The 20,772-nt window shown below is 42.5% G+C and overlaps 1 protein-coding gene across 9 annotated transcripts in view; it reads right to left on the reverse strand.

Moving 5' to 3' along the window:
* The window catches only part of LRRC8B (leucine rich repeat containing 8 VRAC subunit B), an 86,209-nt gene extending 69,104 nt beyond the window's left edge, over positions 1 to 17,105 (reverse strand). For 6 of the 9 annotated variants that reach the window (XM_059688906.1, XM_059688903.1, XM_059688905.1 and 3 more), the window contains exon 1: positions 16,967 to 17,102. The gene's annotated coding sequence lies outside the window, so the exon portion shown is untranslated. Of the gene's footprint in view, positions 1 to 16,966 lie in introns of all 9 variants that reach the window. The other 3 variants (XM_059688898.1, XM_059688899.1, XM_059688902.1) reach the window with 3 other exon arrangements.
* Positions 17,106 to 20,772: the final 3,667 nt, after the last annotated feature.

Below are 20,772 nucleotides of genomic sequence, written 5' to 3' on the forward strand. Positions count from 1 at the left end.
AACTTAACTCTGGTGCCGTGTCACATATAGAATTTTTTGATATTTGCAACCATAGTAAAACAAAGATTTATATTTTTGATATTTATTTTATATATTTAAATGCCATTTAACAAAGAAAAATCAACCAAAAAAATGAGTTCGCGTGTCACCTCTGACACACATGTCATAGGTTCGCCATCACTGATCTAGACATATTACTTTGAGTATTATTACTTATGATGATCAATGATCATGAGAGACTTTTCAAGGATAAGGTCTACATATAACAATAAACTTTAAAAATGTGAAGGACAATTAATTTTTTTTTTACTTGTTCACTTGCTAAATAATTCAAGGTTGAATTTTAGAGGATGTAAAGAATGAACAAATTTTAGGCTATAACAGAAACTTAGAGATCTTTCTGTTCTGGTCCTGGGACAGCTATAAATTCTTTTAATTTGTCTGTAGTGTTCCTTTTCCATCAATAATTATACAAGCCTAATTTGTCAGAATTAAGTAATCGGGCTGTGCTTTAAAAATTAACCAAGAAAAAGTCCATTTAGGCCTAGTTAACTGAAACAACAAATTATAAATCATCAAAAGACAAATCAAGTGGAGCTTTTCCTAATCATTTCTCCTCGGTGGATAACACAAAGAGCCTAGTGTGAGGACACAAAGACAGACCCTAATAAGTAGTTGATGTGAGGCTGACGTAGTTGAATATGCTCATTGTATTGCAACAGTCATGGGAGTGGATGCTCGTCACAAGATAACTGTGTTAAATATTCTTCTAACCCCTTAATGTCAGTTAATTAATGCTCCCACAACTCCATGAAGTTACTGCCACTTTATAGATGAGGCAAATGAAACAGTTATGTCATTTACCTACTAAGCCTGCACAACCCGTAATAGTAGAACTAGCTAGCATGAATATGAATCATCATCAAAGTAATCTTTGAGGGGAATAAAAAGTACCTTAGCTCACAGGAATGAAGAGAGTAAACATGCAGTCATTCATTCACCCATTCACTCAGAAACGAGTGGAGAAGCCAGCAAAACCATGGAGGAGCGTGAACGCCCATCCTGCCTACTATCCGCCTAAACTTTAGCCGAGCTATGCAGTCTCTCAGAATGCCAGCTTCTTAATTGTACTAAAAATAAGAGCTAATTCTTCCTGGCCTACTTTCTACCTTCACATAGATGATAACATCAAGAGCAATGGAAACTCCCTCCTCCCAGGAGGTATCAGAGAACAACTGCCCATGAAGGAGGGATCTCCTCACAAATACAAGCTCTGTTGTCCCCACAAAACCTACCCAACATGCCCACAGTTTCAAGCCTTCTGGAAGATAAGAAACTGTCCTGCGTGGTTTCAGCGGACCTCTCCTGTGCAAAACGAGCCATTATTCTTCCCACAGAACAAACATGACCTTTTCCCAAGTCTTTTCTCATTTCCGGTCAGAAGACATTCATGTTTAGAAGCTGCCTTAGTCTATTCTAGCTTCTATGACAAACAACCATAGTCAGGGTGACTTAACCAACAAACATTTATTTCTCACAGTTCTAGAGGCTGAGAAGTTCAAAATCAAAATGCCAGAAGATTGAGAGTCTGGTGAGAGCTCGCTTCCCGATGCATAGACAGAGCTGTTCCCGCTGTGTCCTCCCATGGTTGCAGGGGCAAGGAAGCTCTCTAGATTCTATTTTATAAAACCCAGTGAAGAGGGCTCTATCCTCACGTCCTAATCACTTCCCAAAGGCCCCACTTCCCAAGACCATAACCTTGGGGATTAGGCTTCAACCTAAGAACCTGGGAAGTGGGGGAGACACAAACATTCAGTTTATAGCAGAAGTTATCATTTTTAAAGTTGTGCTAATATAATTTATATTCACTGGCAATCTGAAATTTGAGGGATTTTTTGGGGGGTGGGTGCAATAAATAATCAGGAGGAATTTAATCCATTCCTTCTATGAAAAACAACTGAAGTTATAAAGTAAGCAAAGCTTGACTTAAGCAATTACCAGGGGATCCTTGTGATATAAATAAATAAATAAATAAATAAAATTTAAAAAAGTTAATGGGGCCCTAGACAGTTTTGCTCAATGGCTAGAGCGTCGGCCTGCGGACTGAAGGGTCCTAGGTTTGATTCCGGCCAAGGGCACATGCCCAGACTGCAGGCTCGATCCCCAGTGGGGGGCGTGCAGGAGGCAGCCAATCAATGATTCTCTCTCATCATTGATGTTTCTATTTCTCTATCTCTCTCCGTTTCTCTCTGAAATCAATAAAAAAAATTTTTTAATAAGTTAATGAAAGTATTTAATTCTATGACCTTTTCCTCGAATTCCTTTTATATTAGTCTCTTCTGTTCTATCACCACTGCCCTATTTGGTCTCCCAACATAATCTCTGTCATCTCCAGCATGTCCTCCATACAGATGCTAGCATTACTTTCCAAAACAAATCTGATGTCATCTTCTGCTTCAAAACCTTCTTGTGGCATCTCGGCTCCTCCTGATGAAGCTATGTGCTATTTGCAAGGTTAAAAATGCATCTCCAAGCTCACCCCAGGCAGCAGCTGAGCCAGAGTCAGCACTGGGCGGTCCAGCTCCCACTCCAGTGCTCTCATTCTTTCATTCATGCCACAACAGGAAAAGCTGACTGCTTGGGAAGGTTACACTGTATCTAAAAAACTTAGTCCTAGTATGAGGTTGATTTCAAGCATTTTTTATATCAGTGTAATAGCAGATAACAAAATTGGCAAAATATGGGTCATCGGGCAAAAAGAAAGGAGCTACGTGACCAAAAGAATCAAGAATGTAGAGCTAGAAGGAACTTCTGGCCCTCATGTCATGTCACAATGCAACAGGCATCCAGAACATTCAGTTTCTTTAGCTCCAAAAATTGGATTAATGTCCCATGATTTTATATTCTAAAACACTGTGCTAAATTATTTTATTCTGTATCTGCCCCTTAAACATAAAAATACAAGCAATGCAAATTTGAAATATAATAAATTTAAAAATAATTGTCCAGATGATGGAATCGATTAACTGGAATATTTCATTTAATCATTAGGGCTGTCAAAGAAAATGACACATGAAGATGTAATTTATGAATAAGCATGCAAAGAAGGTTAAAAACTACTTGTGGAATCTTCTTCCGGGTCTTATGGAAAACAGCAATTTCTACAATATCTAGAACATATTTAATTGTAATTCTAAAACAACCACAAAATAAGCATGCATTAATAATTTAATTACTTATTTAAAACAATTCACAGGAGCAAATACTGCAAGCTATTATCCATCAAGATAGATTTCATTTTAATTTCCATATAACGCAGGCTAAGTACCTCGAAGGGAGGAAAACCGAAGTTGGCACATCTTCTCTATTGAGAGCTTAAGTTAAACAACATGAAATTCATGATGGGTAAACCTAAAAACTAGCCCAAAATGCCCTCCCATGAATATGCTTCAGAAGATTTGTCGTTTGCACTGGGTAGACTCTGGCACTAATTTTTTTCATGACTCTGAGTGAGAAAGGTCTGATGAGTGCAGAACAGTGGGGATCGGCCTGCGACCCCAGGGCCCACTCCCAGCTGGGCTGGTCCCCTTCTGCCACCAATAAAGAACAAGCCATGCCTGAAAAACCTAGATCCCTTGTTAGCATTGGAAACCATGTAAGGAGATGCTTATTACATCCACTTTGTTCTCTATTTCTCTGGTGCCCATCACCATAGTAACAAGGCACACAGATGGAAAAGTAGGCTAGAAATATCCCAAAATGGGGGGTGGAGATGGGGAGTATGGAGGAAAGGGCCTTTCACTGACTAAGAGAGAAAAGGCTAGAATTTCTTCTCTTGAAGGTATCACAATATTGAGGGGCAATTCCAATGGAAAAGGTAGGTTTTCTTTGTCTTTAAGAGCAACAATAGAAAGCAGCTTAAAATTCAATAAATATCAATGTTTATTGGAGGCAGATTTGCTGTGCTTTGGAGGTTTTAAAGCCAGATGTACTTTATTAGAAAATCTGTATTGCAAATAGAAATGTTTACATAGCATCCAATTTCAGAAATCAGGTACTCGTTCCATGGTATGGATTACTGCTACTTAAACTTTTTGGTTAGTAAAGTACAGCACAGGAAATACAGTCAATAGTATCATAATAACTATGCATGGTGCCATGTGGACACTGGGAATATTGGAGAAACACTCTGTAAAGTACATGATTGTCTAACTGGAAACTACACAAAATAATGTAATTGAAAGACAATTTAAAAATGTTCAAAAAGAAAAAAGAGTTTTGATTACAAAGGAGTATAAAATTTTACCAAATGATTTTTGGCCACAGTGATAATTTTTTTTTTTAGGGGAGGGGGGGGGCATGGTGAAAATTTTTTAAAAAAATGTTTTTGGTTATTTTTTAGTGCTAAAAGTTGAAATATCTGTCAAGGAAGTGTGGCTAGAAAGATAAGTTGATATAATGAATATTTTCCTGAAAGTGACAAGTTTATCTTCCAAGTTTTTGTATAAAATGTCCCAAGAGGAAATTACTGGGTGGGATGATGGGAGTGACTGCTTTTTCACCCTAGGGAGTCACTGCTCCTCTGAAATCTAGAACAAAGCCTTTCACATCTCCAGCCCCTCTATTGCTTGTACACTTAGAGCCCTTTAAAGGCACTGTCAGTCCCTATCCGCTCTTCAAAGCCATGATGTGCCAAAGTTTCACTGTAAGAACAGATAAATCTTCCCACACTCCAAGGTCTACATTCTTTGTTGTCATATTTTGTCCTTTCCTGCCATCAGCCTGAGTCCTCCTTGCTCAGAATTTTCTAGGACATGTGGAATCCTTGGGGTATTATTTATGCTGTGACTGGTCAGGAAATAGAAAAGGAACCACACTGGCCACATTTAGCTACTTGGGGAAGTTTTAGTCTATGCAAATAAAAATGGCACATATACAAAAAAAGGAGATGCTTTATGGATGATTGCTTCAGAAAATGTATCACTCTAGTTATGTAGATTTTAGTGGAAAAAGCAAGACAACTTTGTGGGGATCTTTAGGTCTTTGGCTCAGCCACCAACTAGTTGTGAAACTGTGGCTCATTTTTACTTGGCCTTTCTCCACCTTAATGTCTTATCAGTGAAAGGAAAGGACTAGAATAGAACAAGGATATGAACTTGAGGTGATCCAAGGATGATTTCTAGGCATGTTTAAATGTTATGCATAACATAAAAAAGTTAAAATCAATAGATAACCTTGAAGGTCCTTTCTAAATAACTCTAGAATATCATGACTTGAACCAACTTAGCCAAATAAACTCAAGGTTTTGAACTCTGTCTCTGGTGACCTTAATATTCAGGTCTTCTCAAAAGCCCCTACCCAAGGAATGTTGTCCCCGATCAGCTCCTCTTATCCCCATCACCAATCATTCTCTAACCCTTTATCTGCACTATGACATTATATCTTGCATTTGCTTATTGTCGAACTTCCCTCTTCTAGGATGTATGTGCCATGCAAAATGCATTTTCTCTTTTCTGTTTTTTTTCTCCCCCAAATGTTGGATTTATTCCCAGAGACTGGCATGATGGCTGACAAGTATTAAGTGCTCAAAAAAAAAAAAAAATCTCTTGAATGTATTAGTTTTTAAAAAATCCGTAAAAGTCAGTACAAAAACTCAAGTATGTTACTTTTCTTTTTAAGAAGTCTTGCTAAGAACCATGCACTCTACTAAGCATTTTATAAGCATATCTATCTTACGTAATCTTCACATGGTCACTTTAAGTCAAGTTTTCCAATCCTTAGAGCCTTTTATAAAAGAACACATCTGGGGAAAGGAGCCAGGCAGTACATATACTGTAGAAGAAAGTTGCTTTATCAAGTGCCAGATGTGCCATTAACTTGTGGAGTTTGCCTAGATAAGCCACATATCCCACTGCAAACTTAGTTTCCACATTTTATCATGGGAATATTACTTGGCTCATCTACTGCAGGTCATCAATAAAGGTGAATAATTTATAAATGCTTTCCAAGTTAGAAGTGATGTACAAATGTATAATATACCAAGTAATGCGGGGGTCCCTGTAAAGTATTTCAGGAGAGATTTGCTATACGCTGTTGGGAGAAGGCATGAAAACAGGGGACATCTGTAAAGTGTCCTTTCACACACGGCCACAACATCTAGGAGCCAGGAGGACTCGGTAAAGGCTCCTACTCTGTAGGATGATGGCTAGGCTAACTCCTCTCCCTCAGATTGCGTTACCCATACAGAAGAAAGTCCAAAATCTAGCCTGGGACCAACCTTTCTGCATGCTGAAATTCATAACCTCCTCCTGGGAAGAAATTAGCATTTTTAAATAAAACATGAAATACTTCTTTTCCAATGTGATTGAGACTTATTCTTAGAAACCACTCACCCACTGACTTAGCTGACTATCAGTCAAGCATCTGGTGATTTTTTAACCAATGTTTTTCTTTTTTTGTATCTAGTCTAACAGTGGGTATAAAAATTATGTAACTGTTCTAGGAGAGTTTGTTCATGTATTCTTAAAATGGATAATGATCAAATCACATTGGTATCAAATTAGCTTCTGTTGGATACATATATAAAAGAGTGGCATGCATTAGCCAGGCTCTTTCCCTTTTGAATGTTACTACCCACCGAGAGGAAATCTTTAAATTGGTCTAATAGGAGGCTTTTGCTTCAAAGTTGATAGCTAATTTGACTGAAAAGTTTTCTTTAGCAGTCAAACCAATTCACCTTTAAACAGGGCATTTTGGGGGTTGGGGACCCTTTTTGTCTTTTGTTTTGGTGGTTTTGTGTTTTGTGTTTTTTTTGGAGGAAGACGTACTCTGAAATCATTTATTTCCAGATCATCAACTAACCTGTGTCTATCTGCTTCAAAACAACTGATGTCCTGTTGGTTCTTTCTAGCCATCCCCTTTCCTCCCTTTTCACATTTATCCTTTTCCCACATTCAAAAGAAAGGCATGCATATCACTGCTTAGGAGTCTGCTTAGAGCACACTGTCCTGGGGAGTAAAAATCCCCAGAGCCCACGCGGAGGGCCATTTTGAAGTACCTGTAGGGTTATAGAGGTTAAGGAAGTGAGTGGCTTCCATGACTAAGAAACAAATCCTTTGGGGAGTCAGGGGAAAGTTTCCATTTCTTTGCTTGGAGCAACACTGGAGAAAGAGCTAATTAAGTTGTTAGCAAAAAACAAAATCACTTTTATGATCAATTACTACATAGCTTTTGGCATAGAACTCAGGAGTTTAAAACATAGGGTTGGGATTATACTGCTTTTGTGCAAGTACTTCATAAACAGCTTATATTTTAAAAGCAGCACATGATTTAATATGAAGCCAAGCTTACTCTATCAATAAGTAATATTTAGTTATGCATAAATAAACTATTTTTAAGTCCCAGGCACCTCATTGAGATAATTTTCCAATAAAATTTTACCTATGCCTAATAATGATTCATCAAAATTCTAATGTGATTGTTCTGATCAATTGTACACTAAAAAAAATCATAATTTAATCTAAAAGAAATTTTATTTAACAGGGACTTCTTGTCACAAAAACTTAAAAAAATAAAAATGTAGTATTTGCAGTGTGTGTGTCACAAGAGTAGGATAAGGTAATCAATGAAAGATTTTCAAACATAATAATGTTTCTTTGGGATTAAGTTTAATAAGAGCAGAGGAATGATGTGAATCTCATGAGGGAAACAAATATGTAAAATTCCCAACTTTTCTAGAAGAGCTTATTCATGTACTTTTAAAATAGATGATGTGGCAAAAAGGAAGTCATCTTGGTATTAATTTAGCTTCTACTGGACACATTAACAAGAATTTTTAAAATCAATATTTATAATATTGGAAAGTCATCTTTTACAACTATTTAAAAATCATGATATAAATTTAGACATTACATTTTAACATATATGAATAGAGCACATAGTTTTTCTAAATACTCTTAGGGGGTCCTGGAAAAAAACAACATTAGGAGACACTGTTCTAAACTGTCTGAAAGCCAAGAACGTGTGCTGACCATCTAACATTTTTACTTCATATAGAAAGACAAAGCAAGGATTATTTCAGAAAAGAGTAAAAGCAGTCTAAAGCATTCCCTGTAAACTGGCAAATGCAGAACTCTGAACACGGTATATGTTCAATAAACTCTAGCTCATTGGCAAAATATATTGGCCATTCAACTGATATCTATTAACGGCATAAATACAATATGCCTTTCTACTTCTAAACTTCAGGGAGACCTTTCAAATTTTAGTCAAGTACCAGTCAAAAGTATGTTATTGAAACAAAGCCCTGCATTAGGTAATAAGCAAGCTGAATTTTATTCCCTAATTCTTTCCTAGGTCTCCATTTACATGCCAAGTATTATGCTGGCCCAGGAAGCCCTGGAGATGAACAAAATAATCTTTATCGTGAAGGAAGACCTAGGAGGAAGCACAGCTGTTCTCGGGCTCAGGTATTATAGTAGGAACCCAGGCTCAGAGGCAGCACAGAGGAGGGAATGAGGAGCTCCAGGGGTTGGAAGGAAAGTGTTGTGAACGATCTTTGAGAATAGGTAGGTATGCTGGCACTGATTCTTGAAAGACGGGCAGGTGTTTGAAGAGGGGACACGAGCCTCCCAGATGGAGGGAAGGAAGAAAGCTGTGGAGTGCAACCGTCTTCCTCCCTGCACTGTAAATAGTTGAGGCTGGTGTATGAGGTTGCAACTGTGCATGCTGTGTCCATGGCACATGATCTGCTGATTAAGAAACGACAGGGTGGCAAGAGGTGAAGCTGGAGAGCTGCAGAAGCCAACAAAGGGAGACTGTATTATATGGCTCACCAAGGAGTTTGAACTTGATCCTGTGGCAAAGCAAGTCATTAAAGGTTATTAAACTGGGCAGTTATAAGATTCCCCTCTCAGAAATATTACATTGTTGTGGACAACAAATGGGAGGAGGGATAGAAGACAGGAAAGACTACAAACTGAACTATTGGTTGGAAGACAATTAGCAGTGATCCTGGAAAAGACTCAGGACAGCAAAGGGGCTGTGTAGGGAAGGTGCTGATGGGAGGAACCTTAAGAATATGGTCGCTGGACAAGTTGCTTAGCAACTGTAGAAGGAGCAGTTCAGGGGGAAATGGAACAGAGACAAGCCTAGGATGAGTTCTACGATTCTCTGGGTCATGTAACTGGGCAAAAAACATTGTTATTGAAAAATATGGAATCTAAAGATGAATAGCCTGTTTAGGGGAAAAGAAGAACCTTCAGTCTACTAACTTCAGGCCTTCATTTGTTCTACGAGGCAGGTTCCATAGGTATTATTGGCCCCATTTTATTCTCAAAGGGGTAAAATTATTTGCCAATATCACATGTGGCAGCCTGAGAAGCTTACTGAAAACCAGGCTTAAGAGTAGGTACACAGGGAGACAGGTTCACGCTTTCACAGAACTTATATTTTAATTAATGGGGGTTAAAGGGAATAGAAGACAAACCAGCAAGCAAAGAAAAAGCCGAGGTCTGAAAGACGGCAATGGGGGCAGGTATGGGTGGTCAGGGAAGGTATCTCAGAGGTGGCATCTGAGTTGACTCCTCATAGCGGAGAAGGAAGCAGTTACACAAATTCATAAGGAAAGAGCATTCCATGTAGAGAAGAGCAATGAGAAGTCCCCGAGGTAGGAACAAGCCTGGTGTGCCACTGAGGGAGGAATTCCAAATGCGTGGCAAGTGGGGAGCAAGAGCGAGTCCCAGGTGCAAGGGCGTTTCTGGGAGGGTGAAGGAGAAAGGCTGGTGGCACCTTAGGGTGGTGCAGCACAGCACAGACTCTCTTGGGCAAGCCTGGGAACCTGAGCCCATGCACAACACTGTGTCTGAGGACCTGCACCATGACTCACAAAGGCTTTTGGAAGACAGATCACTGCTCAGTTGAGGACTGCCTATTTCGGCACTGAAACAGGGCCAGGAACAAACTCATTTTGTTTTGCCTTGAGAGATGAACTTTAAAATCTTGAGATGAACAGAACTTATTCATCTTAAATTTATCTACTCAGAGCAAGAAACAACTTGCAGCCCAATGGCAGGCAGCTCTGCCCCTGAGGCTCGTCATGCCCCACCACCTCCAAGGCTCTCAAAGGGATTAGAGACATTTCTCCCAATTGGCGCAGCTGGACAGGGCAAGGGGAAATGGTGGCCTCCTGTCAACATGTGGAGCTGGGCTCCTGCCTATACAAACCTGAGAACTCAGAAGGGACTGGATACTGGTTGCTGCCCGCTGGCCCTGAGAGGCCATCCCAGCAAAGCAGTCCAGCGAGTTCTCTGGAACACACTGCCCATACCTCCCATCCCATGGTCATTTTTTCACTACTGCTTTATGTAAAGAGCTGCCAATTCCGCCAACAGTCTTTCATATGGCCCCCATCCAGGCAAATGGCTTCAAACTCCATTTGCGAAGGGTGATACAGATCAAGCCTCTGACCTTCTCTGAAAAGATCCTACTTTACTGCCAACTCTCTCCGATGCATCTGCCTGTTGTATCTAAAAGTATCTATATTTAAAGTTTGTCAATGTAGCTCCTTTCAGAGAATCACACCGAGAAGATATATTATTATATACACGTATTTCAAAGATGGCTCCAAACATCATGAAATGCCTTCTTTGTAATGGTGTTGGAACCCGTGGCACATTCTGGTTCTTGCCTAAGGGCAGGCTCAGGTCATGTCTGAGCTCATTTCAAACCACACTCCTGAGCTTTGCAGCTCACCGGCCAATGTTTTGTTCCTACAGACTGCATTCAACCTCCAACCATGAGGCATTTGCATGTGCTTTCACAGCAGCTGTATGACTCCTTCCTGACAACTTTCATAGTGGCATTTAAAATATATATATATATATATATCAGGGGTCCTCAAACAACGGCCCGCGGGCCACATGCAAATACAAATATTGTATTTGTTCCCGTTTTGTTTTTTTTACTTCAAAATAAGATATGTGCAGTGTGCATAGAAATTTGTTCATAGTATTTTTTAAACTATAGTCCGGCCCTCCAACGATCTGAGGGACAGTGAACTGGCCCCCTGTTTAAAACGTTTGAGGACCCCTGAGATATATATGTGTGTGTGTATAATTGATTTTAGAGAGGAAGGGAGAGGGAGTGAGAGATAGAAACATCAATGATAAAAATAATTAATCAGCTGCCTCCTGCATCACCCCCCTCACCTCCCATCCCCACTGGGGATGAGCCGCAACCTGGGCATGTACCCTTAGCGGGAATCTAACAGTGACCTCCTGGTTCATAGGTCGATGCTCAACCACTGAATCACTCCAGTCGGCATATAGTGGCATTTTTTTTTTATTTATTTGCTGACTCTTCCAGTAAACTGCAACTTTCATGATGGCAGGGAATACATTTGTGCTTGCCACTGTAGTCCCAGAACCTAGCATAGTGTCTGGCACAAAGTAGACAGTTAATAAATAGCTGCTGAAAAGAATACTATGAAATATATACAATCATGGAAATATTTCAGCTTCTGAGAGTGAAACAGCCCCAAATTATCAAATCAAGGCTGATAAAGCTTAAGGCTGAGCTATTCTGTTATTTTAAAAATATAGGAAAGATTTTGCTGTTATTTGGGCTTAAACTGATTATGGAGACAATTCTCAAAACAGTTTGACTAATAATTTAATAAAACTCATTTGGATATATATGGAAATGACCACTATTAATATATTTTTTTAATGGAATGAGTTCATTTTCAAAAAGCTTCACCCAGGTTAAGCCAAATTAAAAAAGAAAAGCTACTGCTTACTTTATCAGGTACAGTATTAAACATTCTATACACATGTTTTTCATTTAATTCTCATATCTGATTATTACTCCCAGTGCACAGATGAGGAAATTGAGGGTGCGGAGAGGCTGAGGTTACACACTGAGTGGCAAAGCCAGGATTCACATCTGGGTCTATTTGATTCCAAGAGCTATGTTTTTCATCTAAGCCATGTTTTAAGCTAAGAAATAAATGCTGACATTGAGTAATAATGTGTTGCCCTCTCCTATGTAAAGGTACAAGCATACAATCTGATACCACCAACTGGGCAAATGCCTAACTACTTAAAATAGGGTTTGGATGCCAATGATGTTGCAACAGGGAAACTAGGCAATTCCTGAAAGAGGAACAAGGAGGAATATGAACTAACATTGACTGAAAACTTGTGTTATGCCAGACACTGTATTAGATAGTTTCATGTATAATATTTCTTTTAATTGTTAGGAATCCTGTGTGATGGGTAATATTGGTCAAGAAAGAGTTGTGGAGGAACTGTGGTGTTTGGCTACCCAGTGTTCATTCTCTCCTTTTTCCTAAGGAGGTGAACCTCCCACATTTTAGCTGGGCATAAGGCTATCTGAAATAAGGACAATATTATAACATCTCTACTCCAGCTAGGTGAGGCCACATCACCAAGTTCTGGCCAATGAGATGTAACAAGAAGTATATGACAGCCTCAGAAACGTTCCTTAAGAGACCTGCCTTAAGAAAGGCTTTTGCCTTTCCTCTGTCTCCTTCCCTTCGTTCTACTACAGTACTTGAACCTGGATGTGATGGCTGAAGCTCCACCGAGGACCATGAAGTTGAGGGCCTCACCTGCAGTATGACAGATCTAAAAGGTGGAACTGGCCTAGGTCTCAGAAGACTGTAAAACCATCATGCCAGCCCTGGAGTATTCCTCTGTAAACTTTTTTTTTCTTTTTTAGTGTGAAAGAGAAACAAACCGTCACTTTGTTTAAGCCGTTGTTCTCTGCGGTCTCTGTAATTGGCAGCTAATCTTAACTAACCCAGCAACCCATCCAAACCCAGACCTGCAAAGTCCATGCTCTTAGGCAGAAGCCCGAAGAACTCCTACTTACAATTTGCAATAGATTGGGGGTGGGGGTGGTATGAAAATGCTGCAGAGGAGTTTGACGGAGGAAGGGAGGTTTACATATGCTCTCAAATGGGCACACTTGAGAAACGATCGGAAGGAATATGCTAGTTGACAGTGAAGAATTTCGCCTCCCTCAGCGACGGGCAGAGGATGATCTCAGGTACCTGCATGGAGCTGGAACCAGAAGGGGGACAGAAGCTGGGCAGCTGGTGGCTTCTGTGAAAGATGCTGCTGGCTGAGGAGCAGGCATTGTAGAACGGAGCTCTGGAAACGGCCACAGGGTCAGAGAGGCAAGAAGAGTTACAAGAAACTCTGAAGTGAAGAAGTAGGAGGTGAAGTTCAAAGATACAGTCTGGAAAAGCACAAGCAGATTGACCCGTATCAACGACAGCATGAAGGTCAAAAGGCAAAAGGAAAGATCAAGGTTGAAACTCTGGCAACTTATTCATTTCCTTTACACAATTCACAACACCACCGACGTGCATTTAAATTATGTTGGAGTGGAGTAGAATCCTCAGTGAAAGGCAGTTGTAGAACAGGGGTTTTATTATTACCCTTTGTTGAATTTCTAAATCAACAGCAGTGTTAAGATCTTTGAAGAGAGACTCAGTGACTGCAGTTAGGCCTACTTTTATTTAAGATCGTAATGACCCAGAGAAGAAGAAAAAAAATAAGCTATGCCCGCCAAAGAGAGTATTTTAAATATTAGAAAAAACTATCATAAAGGTATGTAGGAAATTTAGAAGCTACAGATAGAAAAAAGAGTGGAAATAGGCAATGGCAATGAAAGAAAAAGCAGCAATATGAAAACAGACATGGCACAAATTAGAAGGCATTTTATAATTGGTTAAATAAATTGTGCTATAATTGGGCCTCTCAAATTCGTTCTGGTTGGTCACAGGTCTAAACTGCTGCAGGATCCTGTGCTCTGGAGGCAGGACAACAGGGAGAGACATGCTTCCTACATGGAAAGCAATGCAAATCATCCCAAGTCAGGAGTAACACGTCAGATTCAGCATACGTTCGTTACTGAAATATCAGTGTAGGCTAGAAGGATGTTGAAAAGGAGAACAAAAATTAAATTCAGGCCCTCACCGGTTTGGCTCAGTGGATAGAGCGTCAGCCTGTGGACTGAAGGGTCCCAAGTTCGGTTTCGGTCAAGGGCACATGCCCGGGTTGCTGGCTGGATCCCCAGTAGGACGTGCAGGAGGCAGCAGCTTAATGATTCTCTCTTATCGTTGATGTTTCTTTCTCTTTCTCCCTCTCCCTTCCTCTCTAAAGATCAATAAAAATATGTTAAAGAAGAAAAGTCAGGCCCTGGCTGGGTGGCTCAGTTGGTTGGAGCATCATCCCATAAACCAAAAGATTGCCAGTTCAATTTCTAGCCAGGAACATTCAGAGGTTAAGGGTTTGATTCTTGGTCAGGGCACATTTGGGAGGCAGCTAATCCATGTTTCTCTCACATCGATGTCTCTCTCGCTCTCATTCCATCCCTCTCTCCCTCCCTCCCTCTCTAAGAAAAAAAAAATCAATAATGAACATATCATCAGCTGAGGATTAAAAAAAATAAAGTCATGCAGGCAATGGTTAGGGATCCTCCCATCTTCTCTCAGAGGACTTTCAGAGGAAACTCACTTTTAAATGGCATAATAATAAATAAAATTCAGAAATTCAATCTTGAGAGACAGTAAATGGAAACCGGGGATTAGATTAAATAGACTATTTCTATATGGGCAGCAAAATCAAAAAGGAACATAAAAATACTCATATGCCATCAAAAAGGATTTGAAAATTAAAAAATAAAAACTTGTTTACAAATAAAAACTTTGGTTAAAGCAAGAATCTTCTAAATATATTTGCCCCTCTCAATCTCAGAAAACAAAACCAAAAAATTACAAATTTCAGACCAATGCAGGAAAATACCCACACAGTCTAAACAAAATCTTGGAGGGATAATGGAATATTATTCAGTACTCAAAAGAAATAAGTTATCAAGCCACGAAAAGGCATGGAGGAAACTTAAATGCATATTACAAGAAGGCAACAGACTCTAATGATTTCAGCTATATGACATTCTGGAAAAGGCAAAACTATGGCTATGGTAAAAATATCAGTGGTTGCTAGGGGTTGGGGAGAGGAAGAGATGAATAGTGGAAAACAGGATTTTTTTTATTTTTTTAGGGAAGGGATACTAATAGTATCATGCTCTGATGATACTACAATGATGGATACACGTTATTACACATTTATCCAAACTCAGAATGTACAACACCAAAAATGAGCCCAAATGTGTAATGGACCCCGGGTAATGATACTGTTGTCAATATAGGTTCATCCACTGTAACAAATGGACCACTCCGGTGGGGCATGATGATATAGGGGGAGGTTATAAGTGAGTAGGGGCAGGGGGAGGGGGTATATGTGAAATCTCTGCACTTTACTCTCAATTTTGCTGTGAATCTAAAACTACCCTAAAGAATAAAGTCTATTAAATAAAAAACCTGGACGACCTGGTACCTTTTCATCAACATAACGAATGTTGCTTTCATTATGAGGATTCTGAATAATACTATCAACAATAAAATTAAATCAAATTTAAAAAATAAAGAAGAAAACAGCAACGGGGATGGTCTTCAAAAAGCAGATTTTAACTCGTCAAATGAAATCACTCCAGATGTGAAAACATTCATGTTGGGCTGGACATGTCAGAATACCTTTCCAACCGAAGAAACACAGTAAGTTTCAAAGAACAGTAAATTTCATTCTAACATTTTTTTTTTCTGTAAGAAAAACATTTTGTGGGGATAGTAGGTATAAGAAAAGTGCCACGATTCAACTGTGGACTCAGTGACAACTCTGCCCACTTCACTACCTGAACTAAGAGCAGAGCAGACTGTTAGGGCTTATAATCTTCAATCACACTGGCCCAATTACATCAGAGATTAGCTGTCATTTGCCTTCAAGAGTGAAGCTGCGGATTAGGAACGCCAGGGGCCAGAGAAAGTCACCGTGGCACCCTGGACTCAGAGAGCATTGGGGGTTCGCAGGGAGATGTAACCTGAACACATGCAGGGTACAGGAACTGTTAAATAACGATACTGCTGTGTGGATTCTTCTGTGCGCTTCAACCCTACACTGGTGTTTAGGAGACAGGACAGTCTGATAACGACACATGCCGTTTAACTGCTTCTTAGAAAGAGGTGAACACATTTCCCATTTTAAGTTGCCTGCATGTTTGCACACTGAGAAGTTTCATAGCGGTATCTTTTTACAAAGTTGTTTTTTTTTTTAAGTCTTTAGGCAAGGCAAATTTATTGAAGGAAGTTCACGTGTAAGTTGCTTTTAAATTTAGTTTTGCTCTTGTCTTGGGGGGAGGTGAGAAGGGGTGCTAACAGGGTGTCTTTCTGACCACAAAGAAAGGTCTTCCACAGAAGTCATCTAAGGGCAACCTATGGACTTTGGGCAGTCGGTTGAGGACACAGAGTAATGAAGAAACAATGCCTCCTCCCTTCTGACCTCTCAGCACCTGCCCACTGCCCCCCGCGAGGAGGAAACTCTTAGCTTCTCTCTTAGGCTGCCCCCTTCCCCAGCTAACAAACGGATGCCAACACCACCATCACACTGTAGGGGAACAATGAGTGTCCAATGAGCACAAAATGTTTGCCAACAGCGCCAGGGCAGGGGGCACAGGAGAGCGACCCCACGCGTACTCCCCCGGGAGAGGGCTCATCACCCCGGGGCGAGACCCCAGCCTGCACAACCAGAACCGCGCCCCCACACCGCCCCGGGACCCACATTCAGGAGCAGCGCCCGGAACGCCGGGCAGAGCGCGGACCGCCTCGCTGCGGACGGGGACGAGGGAGCGGCGAGGCCGTGACTCTTGGCTCCGGCGCGGCCAGCCGCCCGCACGCCCAGCTCGCAAGGGAGGGTGGACAGGTAACCGCACCTGTTCGGCCACCCCCACCTGCTGCGCCCCCTCACCCCGTCCTCAACCTCCAGCACCGGGGGCCGGTCGGCACCTCTTCCGCGAGCAGGGGCGTCCCACCCCGACCTACCTGCGCGAGTCCAGCCCCCGACGCCCGCGCCACCGCGGCGGCAGCCCTGCGCCACTCGGGGCGCGCAGGCGGCGGCCCGGCGCCCGCACTCCCTCCGCTGCCGGCGGCCGCGGGCTCAGCGGGAAGCCCCAGCGCTGGCCGGCGCGCCGCCTCCGACCGGCTCCATTGTGACGCGGCGCCTTCCGCCGGCCAATCGCGGCGCCGCGGCGCGAACCGCTGACTAAGTTCGCGGGCGGAGGAGGAGGGGACTGGGCGGAGGCAGGAGGCGGGGGCGGGGGCGGCGGCGCGGGGGGCGGGGGCGGTGTCCGAGGAGGAGGAGGAGGAAGAAGAGGGGAGAGAGCTTGCGGCGGCTCCGGTAGCTGCTCCTGCTGTTAAATGTACGGTCGCCTCGGCCCCGGACTGCGGGGGCCGGTGACGCACCCCGCGCCGGTGCAAACAAAGCGCAGCTGCCACCGCCATGCGGCCGCCCGCCGGCCGCTCTCTGGTTCGCCGGCAGCGGCGCTGGCCACACATCGCCCGGTGGCGGGGGACGCAGGGGGTGTTTTCTAAAGACGCGGGGGAGAGGCACACCGCGTGGGGGACTCTGGAAGCACAGTATTTATGTGTGGGCCCCGCCTCCTCACGGGTGCACCCCCGAGTCATTTGCGATTTACATAACGAGCGCTGGGCCCCAAGGGCAGGCGCGGGTGGAGCGCGCGGGAACCTGCCTCTTACACACACAAGGCCAGTTCCTTCGCCCTTCTTTACACCGCGCGCTCAGCGAGGCTGCAGGGCTGAGCGTGTGAGGGAGAGTTTACAGTTGCAGCAAACTGAACGGCTTAAGTTAGGATTCTGGGCCTCCAGTACCATCCACCTCTCGAAGGTTCTTTTCTTTGGCCTGGAGAGGGCACAACGTGGTACAGGGGCCACCCTGTACGCCTAACAGGCGTTTAATGGCTAACGCCCTGCAGTGCCGCCCCATCTACTGTCCCGCCCCCTTCCCCCTGCAGTTGTGGCCCTGCGTTTACATAACGCAAAACCAGGCATTTGGGAGACTTAATATTTTATCCACATTCATCCCCACTGTCATCGCCACCCCAGATTTTAGTCAGTATTTTTGCAGGGACTTGCTTCAACAGTGAGTGAGTTAGACTACATTTGTATCTCTGAGTTGCTATGGCGACCACATCCCCATTTATTTAACAAATGTTTGTACAGGGACCTCCCGAAAGTAAATGAAGAATTATATAAAACGCCCAGCATTTGGGACCTGTCTGGTCAGTTTGTGTAAATGGGGGTTCGGAGAGTGGCACAACTGAGCTGTGTGAGACTGAGTTGTGTCCCAGGAAGAATGTTCAGATTGGGCCCCAATTTGAATTACCCTGGAAGGGAAGAAGAAGGCTGGCTGTCTGGCGCTGCTCTGTTCTTTTCTCGCCCCTGCCATTCTGGGCTGGCAGCTGTGTTCTTACTGAGACCGAGAGGAAGGGCCGAAAGAACCTTCTTTCATTTGGTTGTTCAGAGAGTTTTTATGGTGTTTATGTGTGAGAAGCACTGTGTATGCACAGATCTACTAAGCTAATTTAGAATTGGTTCTGGTCCTCAAACTGCTTATTACTTGGAAAGGAAGATTAAAAACACACACACAGAATCAAATACGAAACAAGGAAAAAAGTGAATGCTAGAAGAGATACTGGTTATAAAATCATGAAATTAAAATTTGAGAATGTCTAGTTTTCTATAGGTATCTTGGACTGTTTGGAAAGCAAGGTTCTCTCCCAAATCCATGAATACATCACTGATTCTTCTGTTACAACAATATCACTATCTGTGTGACTGGGGGTGGTTACTTAACCTCCTTGGATGAGCCTATAAACTAGATGATCTGTTAAGATCCCAATTCCAAGGATGGTATGAATGAAAAAGTGACCCAAGTTGCCATTAGCAGGAAGTTAAAGTGATAAAGTTCATTGAAACTGTATTAGGTTTGGGTTGATCTCAGACATGTAGGTTATAAATGTGTTTCTTTTATTCTGCTTCTCATGAACAAAATCGCCCTCCCAGGTGACAACATTTATTACTGACCCTGGAGAAAATGGGTTTCTAAATGTGTGATACTGCTTCTGGGAAGCGTCCTCTGCAACCATAACATGAAATAAATGTTTCTGTTGTTTTCTTCCTTCTGCAAGACTTCTTATCAGCTCCTGCTTGCATTACAGTGCGGAGGAAGATAACCTCAAATGCTGGAGGGGCAGCGGCAGCCACAGGGGGCACACAGCAGAAGGGCATGGCCGCCTGTCTCCTCGGTGTGTGCCGTGGAGCAGCAGCAGCGGATGGATACTGGGGGAAGAGCCGGGCAGGAAGCTGCAGATGGTGGGCCAAGGCCTTTCATTCCGTGTTTGACAGAAACCTTGGTTCTGTCCTAGCGCGGATCCCTGCAGGGGCCGGACTGCGTGTGCGGTCATGATGTCAGCATACACCCAAGCTCTGGAGGGAAGAAATGCAGCAGAAAACTTGGAAAGAAAACAGCAGTGAATCCTACCACAGAGAAAGTACTTTCCGAGGGACCACAGTTGTGTGGCTGCGGTAGACTTTTTACACTGGGAGGAGTTATTCCAGCACTTTTACCCACATGTTCCAAGTCAGCTGAACGCATCAGTCCTTTCAGCCGAAACTGCCTTAGGCATTGACCCTTTCATGCCACAGATTCTACATCTAAATGAAATAATATGGCATTTGTCTTTCTCTGTCTGTACACTCAAAGGGTGTTTAAGTGTTTCGGCAGGCAGCAGACCCCTCTGGGGCAAATCCTGCTTCTTGGGGTCCTCCCCCACACAGCAGCTTGCATGCTGGGGCTATGGTGAATCCTCAGCCAGTCAGCCTGAGGGCCATACCCACCCACTGACATGCCACAGCAATAAAGGCTCAACTACAGCAGGACACATGCAACCTGCTCAAGTAATCAGGGAAACTGTGCCACTGGGCCCCACAGGAAACCTACTACAGAAGGCCACCCTGCCAAGACTTGAAGATATAGCATATCGACCTAATACATAGAGACAGAGAGGCAGCCAAAATGAGGAGACAAAGAAACATGTTTCAAATGAAAGAACAGGAAAAATCTCCAGAAAAAGAGCTAAATGAAATAGAGGCAAGCAATCTACCAGATTTCAGAACACTGGTTATAAAGATGCTCAAAGAACTTAGAATTTCAACAAAAAGCTAATAAGCATAAAAAGGACATAAAAGCCGTAAAAAAGAACCAGTCAGAAATGAAGGCTACAATAACTGAAATTAAAAATACACTAGTGGCCATCAACAGCAGATTAGTGAAGCAGAGGACTGAGTTGGTGATTTGGAAAGCAAAGTAGTAGAAAACAAACCAGCAAAAAGATAAAAGGATTAAAGAAATGAGGATAGTTTAAGGACCGCTGGGACAAAATTGAGCATAGCATTTCCATCATGTGGTAACCAGAAGGAGAAGAGAAAGAGCAAGGGATTTAGAACCTATTTGAAGAAATAATGACAGAGAATTTCCCTAAGCTGGCAAAGGCTATAAAAACTATTGGAAAAAAGAATTCCTCTTCCTCTACTGTGACTCACATCTAACTAATAGAATATGGTGGAAATGATGCTATATTAGTTCCAAGAACATAACTTTCATTTGTTAGTCTCCTGAATCATTCACTCTGGGAGAAGCCAGCTGCCATCTTGTGAGGATACTCAAGCTGCCTTGTGGAAATGATGCTGAAAAGAGGAACTGAGGCTCCAGCCATGTGAGTAAGCCACCTAGAAAGGGGATCCTCCAGCTTCAGTTGAGCTTTCAGAGG

The sequence above is a fragment of the Myotis daubentonii genome, chromosome 3 (genome assembly GCF_963259705.1).
Source record: "Myotis daubentonii chromosome 3, mMyoDau2.1, whole genome shotgun sequence".
Classification (NCBI taxonomy): Eukaryota; Metazoa; Chordata; class Mammalia; order Chiroptera; family Vespertilionidae; genus Myotis; species Myotis daubentonii.